This window comes from Manduca sexta, chromosome 19, assembly GCF_014839805.1.
Source record: "Manduca sexta isolate Smith_Timp_Sample1 chromosome 19, JHU_Msex_v1.0, whole genome shotgun sequence".
Taxonomy (NCBI): Eukaryota; Metazoa; Arthropoda; class Insecta; order Lepidoptera; family Sphingidae; genus Manduca; species Manduca sexta.
Window position 1 is genome coordinate 12,225,662 of NC_051133.1, and position 16,275 is coordinate 12,241,936.

General features: G+C 34.1%; 1 protein-coding gene across 1 annotated transcript in view; it reads left to right on the plus strand.

Moving 5' to 3' along the window:
* Window positions 1-11,872: 11,872 nt before the first annotated feature.
* The window catches only part of LOC115440360, a 77,144-nt gene continuing 72,741 nt past the window's right edge, over window positions 11,873-16,275 (plus strand). The window contains exon 1 of the mRNA XM_030164624.2: window positions 11,873-12,018. The gene's annotated coding sequence lies outside the window, so the exon portion shown is untranslated. The remainder of the gene's footprint in view (window positions 12,019-16,275) is intronic.

Below are 16,275 nucleotides of genomic sequence, written 5' to 3' on the forward strand. Positions count from 1 at the left end.
AACACTAATTTAAATCCAAAACATTTATATTTCATAAAAAGCATTGTATTTAACACTGTAGTCTACTGAAAGCTATAGAATACGCGTTGCTGCTTTAGGTATTGAACATCACCTATTCAAAGACTACCTCTTGCATAGATGCATTCTTGAAGGTTTATATTATATTAGCTGACGGCCCGACCGCGTGTAAGTTTTTTCAGGATGAATTTTCCGCTTTATGTGTTCTTAGAGATAAAATTAAGCCTGTATTTTAAGTTAGACCTCTTGTAACATATTTGTGAACATTGCGTTCATTTCCATGCAGTAGTTTTTTCGTGATGCATCTATAAACATATACAGTGTGTCCCAGAAAATAGTGTCAAGCGGAAGTCCAGAGATAGAGCACCCCTTAGGGTACCTGAATCACCCCCATGTATTTTCCGCGATTTATCATAGTTTTCGAGTTATAAATATTTTTCGGAAATTTTGAGAATTTTCGATTTGAACATTACAATTGTTGGTGATTAGCATTTCCGGAGAGATAAGTCCTGGAAACTTTAAAAAACGAGCGTTCCACCTAAAAAAGCGCATCTGTATAGCCCGTGGTATTCCAGATGTTCATGGGCAGCCGTGGTCACTTACCATCAGGTGAACTGTATAATTGTTTTGTTTGAATTGTTTGCCCCCATAACATAAAAAATCCAAATAAATAACACTGAACATTCTCCAATCAATGAAATATTAAGACTAACTTTTGTGGACTGATGAATAAAATAATATTAATTCTCACGTATATCGTTTGCGATAAAATATCTTCAACTGTACCCAACCTTAACCAGTCTCATTTTTATATTTCTTATCAGACATGCTCAAAAACGCCTTTTCATAGACTACATAAAACGTAGGAGTATATTACAGAGATTAAGGTTGGAATAAATTTTATTGTGCCAACCCTTCTTTATCGGTAGTAAAGCAGTATAAATTAGGGCGTCTACGTTGAGAGCAGTTCGTCACAAAACTGAAACGTGATTCCCGAAATGAGTATTCGACCCTTTTTGCGAGGAAGTGATTGAGTTCAGGGGGCTGATGGTTGTTCAACATTTATGATTATGGCTATTATTCGTATTGTTCGGCTGTTTGGTTGATAGAGGTAAGTTATAGCGGGATGGTAAGAACATTGGTTAATGAGGTCAATTGGTTTATTGAAAATTTGTAAATATATTAGCGAGCAACTCAAGTACCGTCCGTATAATTAGGATGAGTCTTATGACGATGCAGCTATCTTCTTTGTAAATAGCCTAAGCCTTAATCATTGGAGTTAAACGTATGTTTATATTCTTTGTAGGTGGTAAAGGTATAAGGTACCACACTAGGAAACAAAAAAACAAATTTTTGTATCAATTTTCCCATCGCGTTTTTACCGCTAGCAAGGTTCTCAGATGTGTAATAAATCTATCCATTTAAAATGTTTATTTCCTTATTAATCGTTTAGCAATTGTTATTTGTAGTTCATTGAACTAAGCTTACTTCAGAAATTTTCCAGGTCGTCGAACTGAAAAAAATACACGTTTCGTACCATTTAAACTTTCCGATTAGCATCAGCACGTTTATCGGCGCCATTACATTGGAATCTGAACGAGATCACACTTTATAGATACTGCTATCTGCTAAACGTTACCAAGAGTTGTATTTATTGCATACGTTCAAACTCCATGGTATTTTTAAAGCACGGGTTCTGTACGAATACTGTTCTTTTTTTAAATATATTTTTTTTCATCTTTTCTGTTTGTTCCTTTTTTGAAAGTAGGAATGTGTTTGCTATGTCCTTCTTTCTTATACATGCAAAGTCTATACAAATTTATAATGTACTATTGTTTGTTATCCCGAATAAATTAAAAAAGTCTCTCTACTGCATAGAATGGAACTTTAAATATTTAAAATAATAATTTTCGACAAAATAGAGAACCTTTCGTCTTCTAAAGTTTCATAATGAATGCATACCGGTTGACCACATCCTGCTTTTCGTGTAAATTCTTACACGGTCAAGTACAAAATGTAGTGTTAGGAAAAAAATATGCCTATGAGGGTATTTGTGACACCTTATCCTATAAAAACTTTGAGCGTTGGCAGACTGAGGTAGTCGGTTATTTACAAATTGTATAAATCGATTTGTTGGTGAAATATTCATGAAATTATTTCTGTAGTCAGTGATAGTTCTTCTATTTTAATCAAAATCACTCCAGTTCCTAACAGTAAATTATCCTCCTATAAGGCAGAATCATTTCATAAAACCAAAATAACGTCAGCACTGAACAAAAAGATACCTTCTCATCTTGTCACTCTGTTAGATTATAAAAGATAAAATATATAAGATAAGCATGTTTCATTAAGTAGAAGTAGTTAATTTCAGTTACCGTTTATAGTTGATTAATTTAGGTCGCATCTCCTTATATTTAAAATACACAAAGTTCGTATAGTTTTTTTATGTTTAGTGGTAAATTATTGAATACGAGGAATATGTTTATTAGTAATTTATTCAAAACAAGAAACCGCTTACAGCATCGCCCACCTGATAAACCTACGGCTACAAAAATCGCTAAAACACTGAACGACGTCAAAACGCCATTTATTTAATTATAGGATCCGTCCTATATTATATACCGTCCCACTGCTGAGCACGGGCCTTATTAAGTCTACCAGTGTGCACGCACTGGTGTATGCTAGTTTGAAAGACAGTGGAGTTAGCTTATTACTGGACTTTATGAGTCTTAACATCTTGTCTCAGGGTGACGAGAGGAGTGGAGTGCTACGAAGTGCTTTGTAATTTATTTCTGTAAAGAGTTGCTACCGTTTATGGGTGGGGTCGTATATTAACATCAGGCGAAAGGTATGTCGTCATTCGGTGACTATAAAAAATAATAAGTTACTCTTTTGTAGTAGAAAGTCAACGTTCCCCTACCTTCAAGACGCGCGAAAAAAAATCAGCGGCCATTTCCCCTAAGGACCTCAATTCTCATGTCTTAGAAGACAATGAAAATCAAGGTACATTAAATGTTTGTTATTAACGCTGGGTGATTTTGCTATGAAATTGGACGTGTTCTTGATCCAATAATATTTAAATTGGGAAAATACACTTTAAGTTCTCGAAGATCTATTTTATCCTGGCCTAAGCGGGTGCACTAGACCTTAATAGTAACTGGATATTAAAACGTAATGTCGATGCATCTTTCGAAAAAAAAATTAAACACTAGACTGCGCGTTAGTTTTTCATTTCGTCGCGTGACGTGCCGTAGCGTCAATATACTTGGATCTTAAATAGTACGTGCCGTTAAAGTAAATAAGACAAGTACAGTTAACGCGTAAACAGCAGAACTAACCGCAACATAACCCCACTAATTAGAACTTAGTCCAAATAGCTCCTAGAGACTCCATACGTTTAAGATTCACCGTTTATTAATGCTACGTGGGGTCAAGCAATTGCTTCTTAGCTTAATAAATTCATACGTTTTGGGTAAATTGTTTTGGGACGGTTGGATATGACTTAATTTTGGTCAGGTTCTGGAGGATTTTCTTTTAGTTTTGGTTTTCGAAGATCTTTTTAAATTTATGAGTCTTTCGGATTAAGGATATAAAATGACTTAAGTATTAAGTAATGCACTGTGCATGCCGAACTTTATTTCTCACATAATATATATTTTTTTACAATACAATGTTTTGCGGGCCTCTTCCAATAGGTCGATCTGGAAATCTTTGGGGGAGGTCCAGGTTCAGCAGTGGACATCCTGCGGCTGATGATGATGATGACGGATGTTTTATAAAGAGGTACGACACGATGGCCTATATTCCGTAAATATTGCTTGGGTACTGGAAATTAAAGAAAAAAACAATTTATATAAATATGCCTTGGTGGCGTACTTGTATAAAGTTTCGACTGCACTGCTGAGGTCTCGGGTTCGATCCTCGGGTCAGTGATATTGATTTTCTACTCAGTATTAGCCCGGAGTGTGGATTTTGTGCCCGATATGGCGATAGGTTCGCTTCCTACTCACATCATTGGACAGAATACATAGCAGAATATGAGTGCACCAGTTGCGCCTCTGTCCAACCCCTCAGGAATAAAAGGCGTGAGTATATAAATACGAAGACAGACTTGCCCCAAAACCGAAAACCTAGAAAGACATTAATCTTAAGAATGAAACACTATCAACATTGTGCAAATCAAAAATATACCAAAAAAGTGTTTTATATAACATATAGGACCACAATTTGTTTCCTCACTCACAATCGATCATAAACCATTTATCGACTTAACGGACTTTATTCCTAGCCCACAACTTTTGTGTCAAACTCTTAGCAAAATAAGGAAAGCGGCAAAACACAAGAATATGCTATCAGGCAAATATATTATTTCTCAGCTGAAAACAAAACTATAAAAACTATGTGACAAGTCGATTCTTATTTTCGTGTTGGTCACTTCACTTTGGTAATTCATACAAATATGCCATAATATCTTTCATGTGTAGCAACGCCGAAAGGTCAATATAACCCGACTCCTGCCAGCTTCCCTTTATGTAAAATGTATGTAGAATCTAATTACCATTAGAACAATTTACAGACCGCATTTATGTGCAGGCCGCTTCCAACAGGTCGACGTGGAGATCCTTGGGGGAGGCCTATGTTCAGCGGTGGACTTCCTGTGGCTGAGATGATGATGATGATTTATGTATATAAGTACCTATATGTTGTCTCGGGTTCTCTTTCGGAAAATTTCACCTTTTACCACTGATGTGTAGTGACTTGTTTCCTAATTTTAGAGTTTTACACAGTGCAGTGACATACAGAATTTTTAACAGATATCCCAATAGAAATTGCGTAAAATCGAGCCAGTTTTTTATAATTCGAGAAAATCTAAGTAAATTATTATTAATTATTATTTTTAATATGAATTCGGTTCGGTTCGGTTTTTTCTTAATGTCCATATTATGGGCATACATATCAGAATAAAGAGAACTAATATATAAACGAATCCAAGCCTAGATCTTGCTATATACAACAAACAATAACATCCTGTTTATATTAATAACAAATAATCCGTAAGCAAAGAAAATATTTTATTTATTTGCAATATCTGCCGTTTGTTAATCCTAAACAAACTTGAACACAACAGTTGTTGTTTCATTTGATAAGGTAACAATCGCATCGAAGGGCTCAATCCTTTGAATTCTGTAAGCTTTATAAACAAAATTATTTTTGATTTCCTCAACATTCATCAGCCAACTGAAGTTATAAAGGTATTTTATGCTTCTGAAGATACGCTACATAATCGTTATAGAAAGTGATATAATATTCAGAAGGATATAAACCCTTTCAAATAGGTCGCATTACATTTTCTAGGGGGGCGGGGGGTCATATGGTCAGTAGCAGTGACGAAAGGTGAAATTTGCCAAAAAGGAACCCGAAACAACATAAAGGATCTTATATGCATAAATATGGCCTGTAAATCGTTCTAATAATAATTAGATTCTACACAAGGGGAATCCGACAGAAATCGGGCTATATCGACTCTTCGTTTCTGTTGTCATCATAATGATTTCTTATGTTCCCGCGATTGTTACACATAGGAATAAAACTAGTTTTCGGATTATATCACGGGTTTTATATATTACTAGTTGACCCGACAGACGTTGTCCCGTCTTAACTGTGAATTTGCAGCGCGCATTCTGTCAATCACTGAAATTAACTTTTCTTAAATTTTCAAACGTTCTGCTGAACTTCCTTAATTTTTTCTTTCATAAGAACCTTCTCCTGACAATAACAAACACAACAAAAAAAAAAGTGAAATCGGTCCAGCCGTTCCCGCGTGATGGCGTGACCAAGGGAAATAGGGATTCATTTTTATATATATAGATAGATTATTCGACGTTTCGAAGACTGCAGTCTTTACGGTCACATGGCGGACCGAGGTGTTGGTCCGAAAAGTAGTGCAGTAGTAATTGCATACACGGTAACATACTTTTAACTTTGTCGGCTTCTGCTAAAAAATAACAAACAAAATCACATTACTATCATAGCTTCACAAGAAGTAAGAAACTTATAAAACGTTCCTTAATACCTCTGTTACACAACTATTGCATTATGTCGTAGTGCTACGATGCACTGACTGCGGCCTTATGACTTGGTTAACAAGAATGTATTAGTTATATCTAGCTAATAACTATTTACTGTGATTTTTCTATAATATTACAATTAATAAACTCGGGCAATTTACTAATAAATATTATGATTACATTTGATAATAAGTACAGCGCAGTTTATTATATAGTCGACTGCCTAGGTGGCGTAGTTGTAATTGTACACGGTATGAATACGACTACCGCGCTAAGGTCCTGGGTTCAAATCTCATTTTGGGCCAAAATAATTGTGACTGGGTTTTTCATATTAAAAATTACTCAGTCGCAGCTTGGAGTCAGGAAGTCGGCGGTGTGATACCCCCGTGCCTCGGAAAGTATGTAAAACCGTCGGTTCTGCGCCTGATCTTTCTCCAGTTATGTCGGATTGCCATCTCACCGGACTATGAGAGGGAAAAAACAGAGAGTGCACCTGTGTATTGCGCACACACTTGTGCACTATATCTTCTGCGTACTTGACTGATCCTCATTGTATTGGTTGCCGTGGCAGAAATTTGCTTAGGAAGGAAACATATTATGGTCGACAAATGACAAAATTTTTATTTAGTACTCTGCCTATGCTGATACTACGCGTTATTTATACGACTACGAAATTACCTCAAAAATATTTCAGTACGTCCATAACGTCTACGATCTTCGTAGCTAAGTAGACAACTTATTACGGGTTACCGAGCTACGCCCAACTACGACGCGAAGTATCCTCCGACCGTGCGTAGCAAGTAGCAACGTCAGTCAAGGCTAAGCTTAGGGCTGGCTGATTTGATTGTATATTAAACTATATAATTGCGTTATTATATTTTTCTTATTACTTTTTAATTTTACGTTTATACAAAGGCAAAGGTGCTGGTGTTTTAAGTCGAATTGATGTAAATAAAACCATATTTTGTTTTTCAGGAATTTTCAGGATTAGAAAGCCGACATTGCTAAAATAAACCAATAGTGCTCACAGTACTCACTCTTCATAAGCATCTATAGCCAATCGGAACCATGACTTTATTGTCGATATTTAAATAAATTAGTAATTGATAGTGGGAAGCCTTCACCGCACAAAATTCCTGAATCTTATTTTTAATTATTAAATCAGAAATACCTTACGGGAAGTTCTCTTCAAACCGTAGACAAAACTGACTACGGCGTAGGTCTACGTAAAACCGTAGCAGTATAAACGTTGCGGCAACCCTAAGCGGAAACTAATACACACTCCGTAGAGATTATTTCAGTAATCTATATCCATATCGTGATTAACGAATTCATAAACGTTCAAATTCATTCATGAAAATTACATTTGCTTACACAAAGGAACGCAATATTAAATAATTTGAAATATTAAAGAGATTAAAAAGGACAATATACGAAAACATTTTAAAATATTTAACGAAAATTAATTCAAGTTTTGTCCTACTAATATTATAAAAATGGATGTATGTATGTTTGTTCCTCTTTCACGAAAAAACGTAATTTGGCCATAATATAACGATACATATCAAGTAAATGAGAAAAAAAATATCCCGGAAAACTCGTTCACGCGGGCGAAACCGCGAGCTAGTCACTACATAGTATAAAACAAAGTCGCTTTCTCTGTCCCTATGTCCCTTTGTATGCTTAAATCTTTAAAACTACCCAACGGATATTGATGCGGTTTTTTTTAATAGATAGAGTGATTCAAGAGAAAGGTTTATATGTATAATAACATCCATTAAATAGTGGGGAAATACTGTTATTTTGTTATGTTATACCCGTGCGAAGCCAGAGCGGGCTGCTATGTTTTTATATACAACGTTCACAGTTTTTCTGTAGTGTATTTAGTATCAGCATTGCACCCGTGCGAAGCCGCGGCGGGTCGCTAGTATATTATAAAAGCATGATCGCTACTCATATTATCGTATTTTAAATTTATGTTTATGGCACCGCGCAGATGCTGTCACCTCGTTCGCGGGAAACACAACTATGAACTTGACAGTTGCTTCAGGTAACAGTTTCAAGTGTTTCTTGGCAAGTTTAGTATCCACGCTTTGCTTTAGAGTAAATTTCGGTCCATTTAATGTACTTCAGATGGTTGTAAATAAAATTTGCAACTGATATGACTTTCAAATCAAATCTTTTTTGGGTGATTTTCAGTACAGCAGTTGGTATTATTTAGTTACAAACTTTTGCTCGCGGCTTCACCCGCATAAAGGAGTTTATCAGGATAAAAGACACGCTATACAATTTCCCGGGATAGAAAGTAGCCTATAACCTTCTCAGGGCTTTAAACTATTTCTATACCAAATTTCATAAAAATCCATTCATTAGATTTTGTGAAAATGGTAAACATACAAACAGACAGAAAAGGAGACTCTATTTTATAATATGTATAGAAATATTATTCTTAAGTCCGACAAAAAGCAAGCGTGAAGCATGCATTACAAGTTACTAAAATCATAACTATTTTATCAATTAAATTATAATATCTCAATTTTGTTACCAATCAAATCTCAAATTTGTTAAAGTCGTTTCATCAATATTGTATCCTAATTTAATTAAAAGAAATATTGTTATTTGTAAATTTCCCAGATAAATAAATAAAATAATAAATAAAAATTATTCACATCCAAACAAGGTACAAAATAAACGCTGCATCATTTTTATTCACTCCAAAAGACGTTAAGCTAAACGAAAGTTGCCATTTATCTGTCTCAAGTTTAATATTAAAACAACGTACGGAAACAAGTGAACTTTCCCGCGGGGCGAACTCTCGCCGCATATAAACGCATGCAATTTGCTCCAGTTTTGTTTGTAATGCAACCTTTCTCCCTAATCGTATTTTTCTCAGAATTCTAACTTTTGACAACTAACTTTGTATTGTTAGATGTGAAATTGTATACACGTAAGTTATTAATTGTTTTTGTCTTCTCGTAGTGGTAGTGTTGTATTTAATTTTAACTTTTATTTGTTGGTAGGATATCTGCCAGCATTGCGTTCGCTGTGCACGAGATTTAAAACCCAACATGGCCCACGTAAATGTTTCGTGTTCCGTGATCACTCTGTGTATATTCAGTTTCAAACAAGCCGGCATTATTGTGTTTACTGGCGAGAGGTAATCATTTGATGTCAGTCGATATTCTATCTACACTATTCCACTTAACATCAGGTGCAGTGCACTTTGGCAACCTTATAAAAAAGGCATGAATCGATGCTCTGTTTCTAATGGTAAGCTCTATGTCTGGATATAGCTATAACTGTTAATTCTGCTTCGCTCAATTAAATAAGAAATTTAATTAAACCAACTGTCAATTAATCAATGCTTGATTAGTTTAGCAACTGTCAGCTTATTTGTTACTAAATAAAAATGAATTTGACAGTTCTATGTTTTTATTTTGTGTCGTATGTATGGTGTAATAAATTACAAATTTCTGTGATACTCTCTACTGCGGTAGAAACCACAATATGGTAAGTAGTCTAAATTGTTTTACCTTATACAATATACATGTCTATACGTAATATAATAAAATCATGTTATAAAAGTATATATTTGCCATTACACTTATTACATTGCTGTTATTTTACTCTTACTAATATTATAAATGCGAAAGTTTAGTTTATTTTAGCGTTAATACGAAAATAAACACGATATACCGTATAGACCTCTACCTACCTCTTAACACACACATGAGGTTATATACTTTTGAAATATCTTGAAACAATTCTCAACAATTTCCACCAGCTTTTATAAATCGACTATCATCTTAATTTGTAGTCTTTTGTTAAGTGAAAATTATGCATTTCGCTTTCTAGTACAGATTGCATCATCTATCTCGAGCTGAGAGTTTCAACACTAGTTTATTATATTTGTATTATGTACAAAGTTTTGCTCGTAGATCTGGATTTTAATTGTAAAGGAACATTCATTCATATATTAATTATTTATTTTGGTTAAACGATTTTTTTGACAAAAGTTTACCGGAATTCATCTAAATTTGAAACAAATATTATCCATTCAACACGTGAATGCGTTTAATGATACAAACAACTAAACATTCAAGATGTTTTAATATGTCGCAAATTTTCACATATTTTGTCACTAGCTTTGGCTCCCGCGTTCACCTGCCAGAAATAATTTTATTGTTATATAGGTCCCGCTGAATATTTTCCTGAGGTAAAACGTAGCCTATGGTCCTTTTCAGGGTTTCTAACTATTTCCATACCAAATTTCGACGAAACCGGTTCAGTGGTTCAGACGTAAAATCGTAACAGACAGATAGTTACTTTCGGATTTATTATTATGGATGTTAATAGGAAATAAGATTTATCTATTTTAGAATACCACGTAGAAAAGGTTCTTTGCCTAATTTCAAAGAAAGTCATTAAATACGCAAATCCTAAAAAAATTAAGATAACACTAGAATTAAATATGTCGAAATCATATTTATTTTGCCACTTTCTTTTCTTCTCTGAATTATTTTAAATAAAAAATTTAATTCACTATTAATATTATATATTTAAGTTTATTACACATTCACTTTTTTACTATGAAACCGTTTAATTAGAATGCATTACAAGTGAATAGACGACAAAAAGCGGCGATAGCCTAGTTGGGTGTGGAATGAACTGCCAAGACGAATGTCCGCAGGTTCAAATCCCAAGGGCACACACCTCTGACTTTTCCAAAATCATGTGTGTATTTTTTGTGAATTTATCGTTCGCTTTAACGGTGAAGGAAAACATCGTGAGGAAACCTGCACATCTGAGAAGTTCTCTATAGGAATTTCGAAGGTGTGTGAAGTCTACCAATCCGCACTAGGCCAGCGTGGTGGACTAAGGCCTAATCCCTCTCAGTAGTAGAGGAGGCCCGTGCTCAACAGTGGGCAAGTATATAATACAGGGCTGATATTATTATTTATTATTTTATTTAGACGACAGATTTGTAATTTGTATTGGTAGTGATCTAACTTAAAATACGGACTCCATTTTATGCCACGAATATATAAAGGGAACTTATATCTAGTAGAATATTTACTATATTTTAAAAGCTAGCAATGAATAATAATATTGAATTTTTCGTAATGTTTACTATTTGTTGGTAATTATATTCATATGAGTTCACGTGTATATGCGTAATGAGGTTATCATAAGGGCATTGTTTTCAGATTACCCTTGTACTCCGTAGACTTCGCTTATTCTATCTACTTTAAAATACCAGACCAGTCTACGGCCTTATATCGAAACAATCTCCATACCCAAATATTCATATTTTGTCTAACCAAAAACACGTAATATTTATAAATACAATACTTCAATTAAAGCCATACAATCATCACAATATAAATACAAATTTCTCGAATAAACATCTTTTCATTGGAAGTTACATTCACTTATTTACCGTAGTTGTTGTCTCAAGAAAATTTTTCAATTGCTTTTCATCTCAACACTCGGGAAGTTAAGCTCCTAAGTGTTAAATAAATGAATCTAAGATGATAGCTTTATGTATTGTCACGTAGCTTTATTGTTAGAGTAATATTGTTAAGTTCCGTATATCTATCCGTCATACTCATATTGTCACCTTAATGCGTCTTAAGGCGTCAATTACTCAGTTATTATTACGCAATCCATAAACTCAAAATTGTTAATTAAACTTCAAGGAGGCTCTAATGTGTCTATGGTACGGGTTTGATGGAAAACGGCTGCTCGTAGTGACATTCGTGCGGGGAGGCCAGTTCACTACGAGCTCTCGCCCGGAGAGCACGTCCCGCTGAAGGCGATATCTCGCAATTTCACAAAACGAGGTGCGAAGTACGAACCCTGTGTTAGCCGATTGTATAGTGATTTACTGTGTTTTTCCACGTCGAGGATTTCTATATGTTTTTTAATCAACGTAAGTATTCTCTTCTTAATTTAATAAATGACGGTTTGGGATAATTGCGTACGCTAATTATGTTTGTTGTGAAGTTATTACCTTTTGGGGGCTCGCTTTTATCATATTAGCATTCTTTGTGTGGTTTTATTTCTTCAATTTATTTTATTATCCCATTAAAATGCGTTGCCGAGACGACAATTTAAATGGGCATGCGGTTTAACAGAGGCTTTTGGAATGCGTAAAAATTGGTCAAAGGCAACTTTTATTCTGGTTTTCATTTTTAGAAGTTATAAATATTTATTGTTCGTCTATTTACTGTTTATTGAAATGGAATTTATATAGTACATTATACATATATTACAAATTATATTTTGGAATACTTTCTACTGACAAGGATTTGCGTAGGAACGGAAATTTAAAAAAATATTTTATGTTTTTCGCTCAACCTTAATTATAATTACGTTCAACATGATAATAATAAATGTTCTATGTCGAAAGTTAATATATATCTTAAGTTAATAAATATAATAGTTTCAGAAAACATGCAGAAGTTATTTAAAAGTTTTGCTTTGTTTTTTTTTTTGTATTCATCAAGATTTCATGTAGGCCTTTGTCACACTCACGCTTTGTATCCCCGAAAGGGTAGGTAGAGGCACAACTGGTGCATCCACTTCTTGGCATGCGTATTCCGTCCCATGATGTGATAGTTGAGCCTATCTGGCACAAATTCCAGACTGAGGGATAATACTGAGTAGAAAAATACATTTTACCTAACCCGGGGTATTCAATACCCGAGACCTCAGCACTGGAGTTCCGTAATACAACTACGCCACCAAGGCAATTAAAGTATGATACATTTTAATAATAATATAAAAATAATCTAATTCAATACATTTTGATTACTTGGCTGCTATATCAGTAATAATGTGAATAAAGTTTAAGTTTCCAAGGTAGTTCTGTAGATATTTCAAATTATTGGAACCGGGTTTATTTTCCATAATTCTTGATATATCAGACATATTTTGAAAATCTTGGCACACACTGTACCCATATGATTAATGCATACATATAAGAAATAATATAAAAAGCTGATAAAATTTGAGAAGATAGAAAAAAAAAATATTTTTTTAATCTCAACTTCAAAATTCACCTATACATTCTAAAATTAAAAACTGCTGTGTGATTGGACTAAGTCATTAAAATATACTTTTTAACATTTATTGCAAAATATATTTTTTTTCGACCATATCATATTCCTATTATATTTCGTGATCTTAATATTATAACACGTATCCATTCGACATTTTCGTCAACATATCTACTATAACGTCATTACGCGACAGAATTTTCTATGTAGGTACCTTGCATAGTGATTTTCTTTTGCATTGGAATTGGATTTCTTGGAATCAACGTTACATTTGATCCTCATTTTGCTTATAATATAGACATGTCGAAGAGAAACATACTGAATACAATCATAGACTACATTAAACTTCTACGAAGTGTTTTTTTTTGTACTTTCTTGACATAGGGATCAAAAGGTGGCGAATAAATATATTATACACCACCTAACTTTGTCAAAAGGAGTTAGCAGAAATGCCATCATTAACTTTTTTTCGTGTTAAGCTCAGAATTCAAAGAAATATGGGTGGGTTTCTTAAGTAGCAATTTTGTTTGATCTAGAATTTCTTCAATTTGCTTTTTAACCAGGATACCATTAGTACAATCTCTTTAATATTTTTTTTGTAATAAGGAAAACATAAATCATTACCTAGACCAAGGAACCGACGATACACCAATAGCACTAACATGACTAATGAGAAATGTAAATCTGTCTTCCGGTTTGTAATCAACAATGTAGTAAGTTAAGAGAAACTTTGGAGGCGAAATTATGTAGAGCACATTTTGAATATAGTTTAAATAAATATTTAATGTTATTATTTATGTTTACATAAAAAAACGGAAAAGTGGTTCTCCTTTTTTAAACTGGTAGGGGAAAAAGACTGCACTGCAAGTGATTATAAGTCGAATGGATCCAGAAAGAATGAACTGATTGCCAATATATATTTAATTATCGCCAGTTGACATAATTATTCTTAGTTTGGATATACACAGGCTGATCCCGGAACGCGACACACTTACGTGGGCTACTATGACGGGTTTTAACACCTTGTGTACGGTGGTCGCTATCTATATACCTAGCTATATCTTCCTCGATATCGATCATAAATACCCATAATACCAGAAAAAACATGCCATATGTGGGTTTAAAAGGGTGTAAGATATTCAGATTGGTGCTGTTTAGTGCTCTGGAAATCTCATCGTACAAAACGCTACAGCAATTTGTCAGTTCACATGAGTTTTTCTTGAGGCTGTGGTACTTCACGGTCGAAATGAGCCATTTATGCCCTATACAAATGTATCAATAACGGTTTTTTTACATATTATAAAACAAAGAGTCCAAAAGCTATGTGCCTGTATTTGATGGATTTTCTCAAAATCTACTGAACGATTTTTTCTGGAATTTCGTATGGAGATAGTTTAAAACCCTAGGAAGGTTTATTACAAAGGGATTTTTATTGCGGAAAACTCCTTCACACGGGAAAAGCCCTGAAGAAACTCTAGTTAGTTTTAAATTAATCGTTTAGAGATAATGTTATGTTACACCAACTATTATTCGTTCGAACTTGTAGTGAAACGGAACGCTAAAAGTTGTATCGTAGGTATTTCACTAATGTTATTTTTATGGTAAATAAAGTTTTTTGGACATGCGAGAGTGCGATTACATTAGTCTGTGTTAAATTTAACTGCACCGTGCACGTATACAAAAAAAAGAAATATCAGATTTTCCCGCGGATCCATCTCCAGTTTTTTTTTTTAAAATGAACCTTCTAGTTTGCATTTTTTCAGGATAAAATTATCTTTTTAGCAGACAGCCCGAGCGGTATTATCTATTAAGACTCCAATATAATATGCAGAAACCAACCAGCTTGCAGATTTCACCACTAACCGCCACACTAACTGGTGGTAGGATATATTTTATCCACCTGGATAACGACAACCGTATCCAAGGTATTAAAATCTGCCATAGTGGGACATGTAAGTGTGTTGCGTTCCGGTATCAGCCTGTGTATATCCGGCTTCAACAGGCCGGCATAATTCTGTCGACTGCCCAGGGCTAATCATCACTCGGTTGATATCCTATCGGATCCCACTCCACTTACCATCAGTGAAATAGTCACTTTGTCGTGTCTGAATAAGAAACATTCGGAGAACTAACGCCTAATAGTGTTACTAAATACAGGAATATGCAATAAAGAAACTAATTCGCTACTGACTACGCTAACTTTATAATCATTTACATTTTGTAAAGCACACAGTTGATTGTAAATTATGCACACCAAAATTGCCATGCATATCTGCATATATAATAATTAAAATTTTGCAATAAATATATAAATAAATAAGAAGATTTGTAGAAATAGGGAATTCAAAAAATGGGTGATAATCATTAATTGACCTCTTAGCACGCCGATAATTTAAAAATGATAAGTCAATCCGTACATAGTTGCAATTCTAGAATCCTTCAAATTACTTCTCAATACGCTTTGATTCCTAACACTTTAAACGAAGATTTCAGCAGATTTCTCGATACCGTATTGTTTAACTGATTCCACGGAACAATGGCGGTCGAAGTGCTTTTCATATAATGAATTAGTCTCTGAATTGCGAACAATAACTTTCATTGCGGATGTCGGCTGCCCTCCATTGTGGTGTAAATGTCTAATTCATTAATCTTTCGCTATATTTTATACAACTGATTGAAAGGAGTTAGTTGTTAACGGTAGAATATTTGTTTCCGCCTGGATAACGACCACTGTAAAACCTGCCTTATTAACATCAAGTTGCGTTCAGAGATCAGTTTAGTATATTTGTTTGGAAATCATCAGTTTTGTGGCGACTTGCAAGCCCTAGCTATCTTTCGTCAGTCATGTTCTTTAGTCATATTTTACCTTATCAGTTATTTAAGTAATGCAGATATTATCGAACATTGTATTTAAAAAAGTGTTGTTTGTATGTACGCACGTAAGAAGTTAAACTTCTTGGGCGTAACAAGATAAAAATCTTTCTAAAAAATTTATCCTCCACATTATCCTGTTTGTAGAGAAAACGACACTAATAACAGAAAAAAATGTATTTAATACATTGGGAGACAGTTTTATTACAACGCATTATCTAGTTTAATAAATTTTATTTAAATATCATAAAACAATA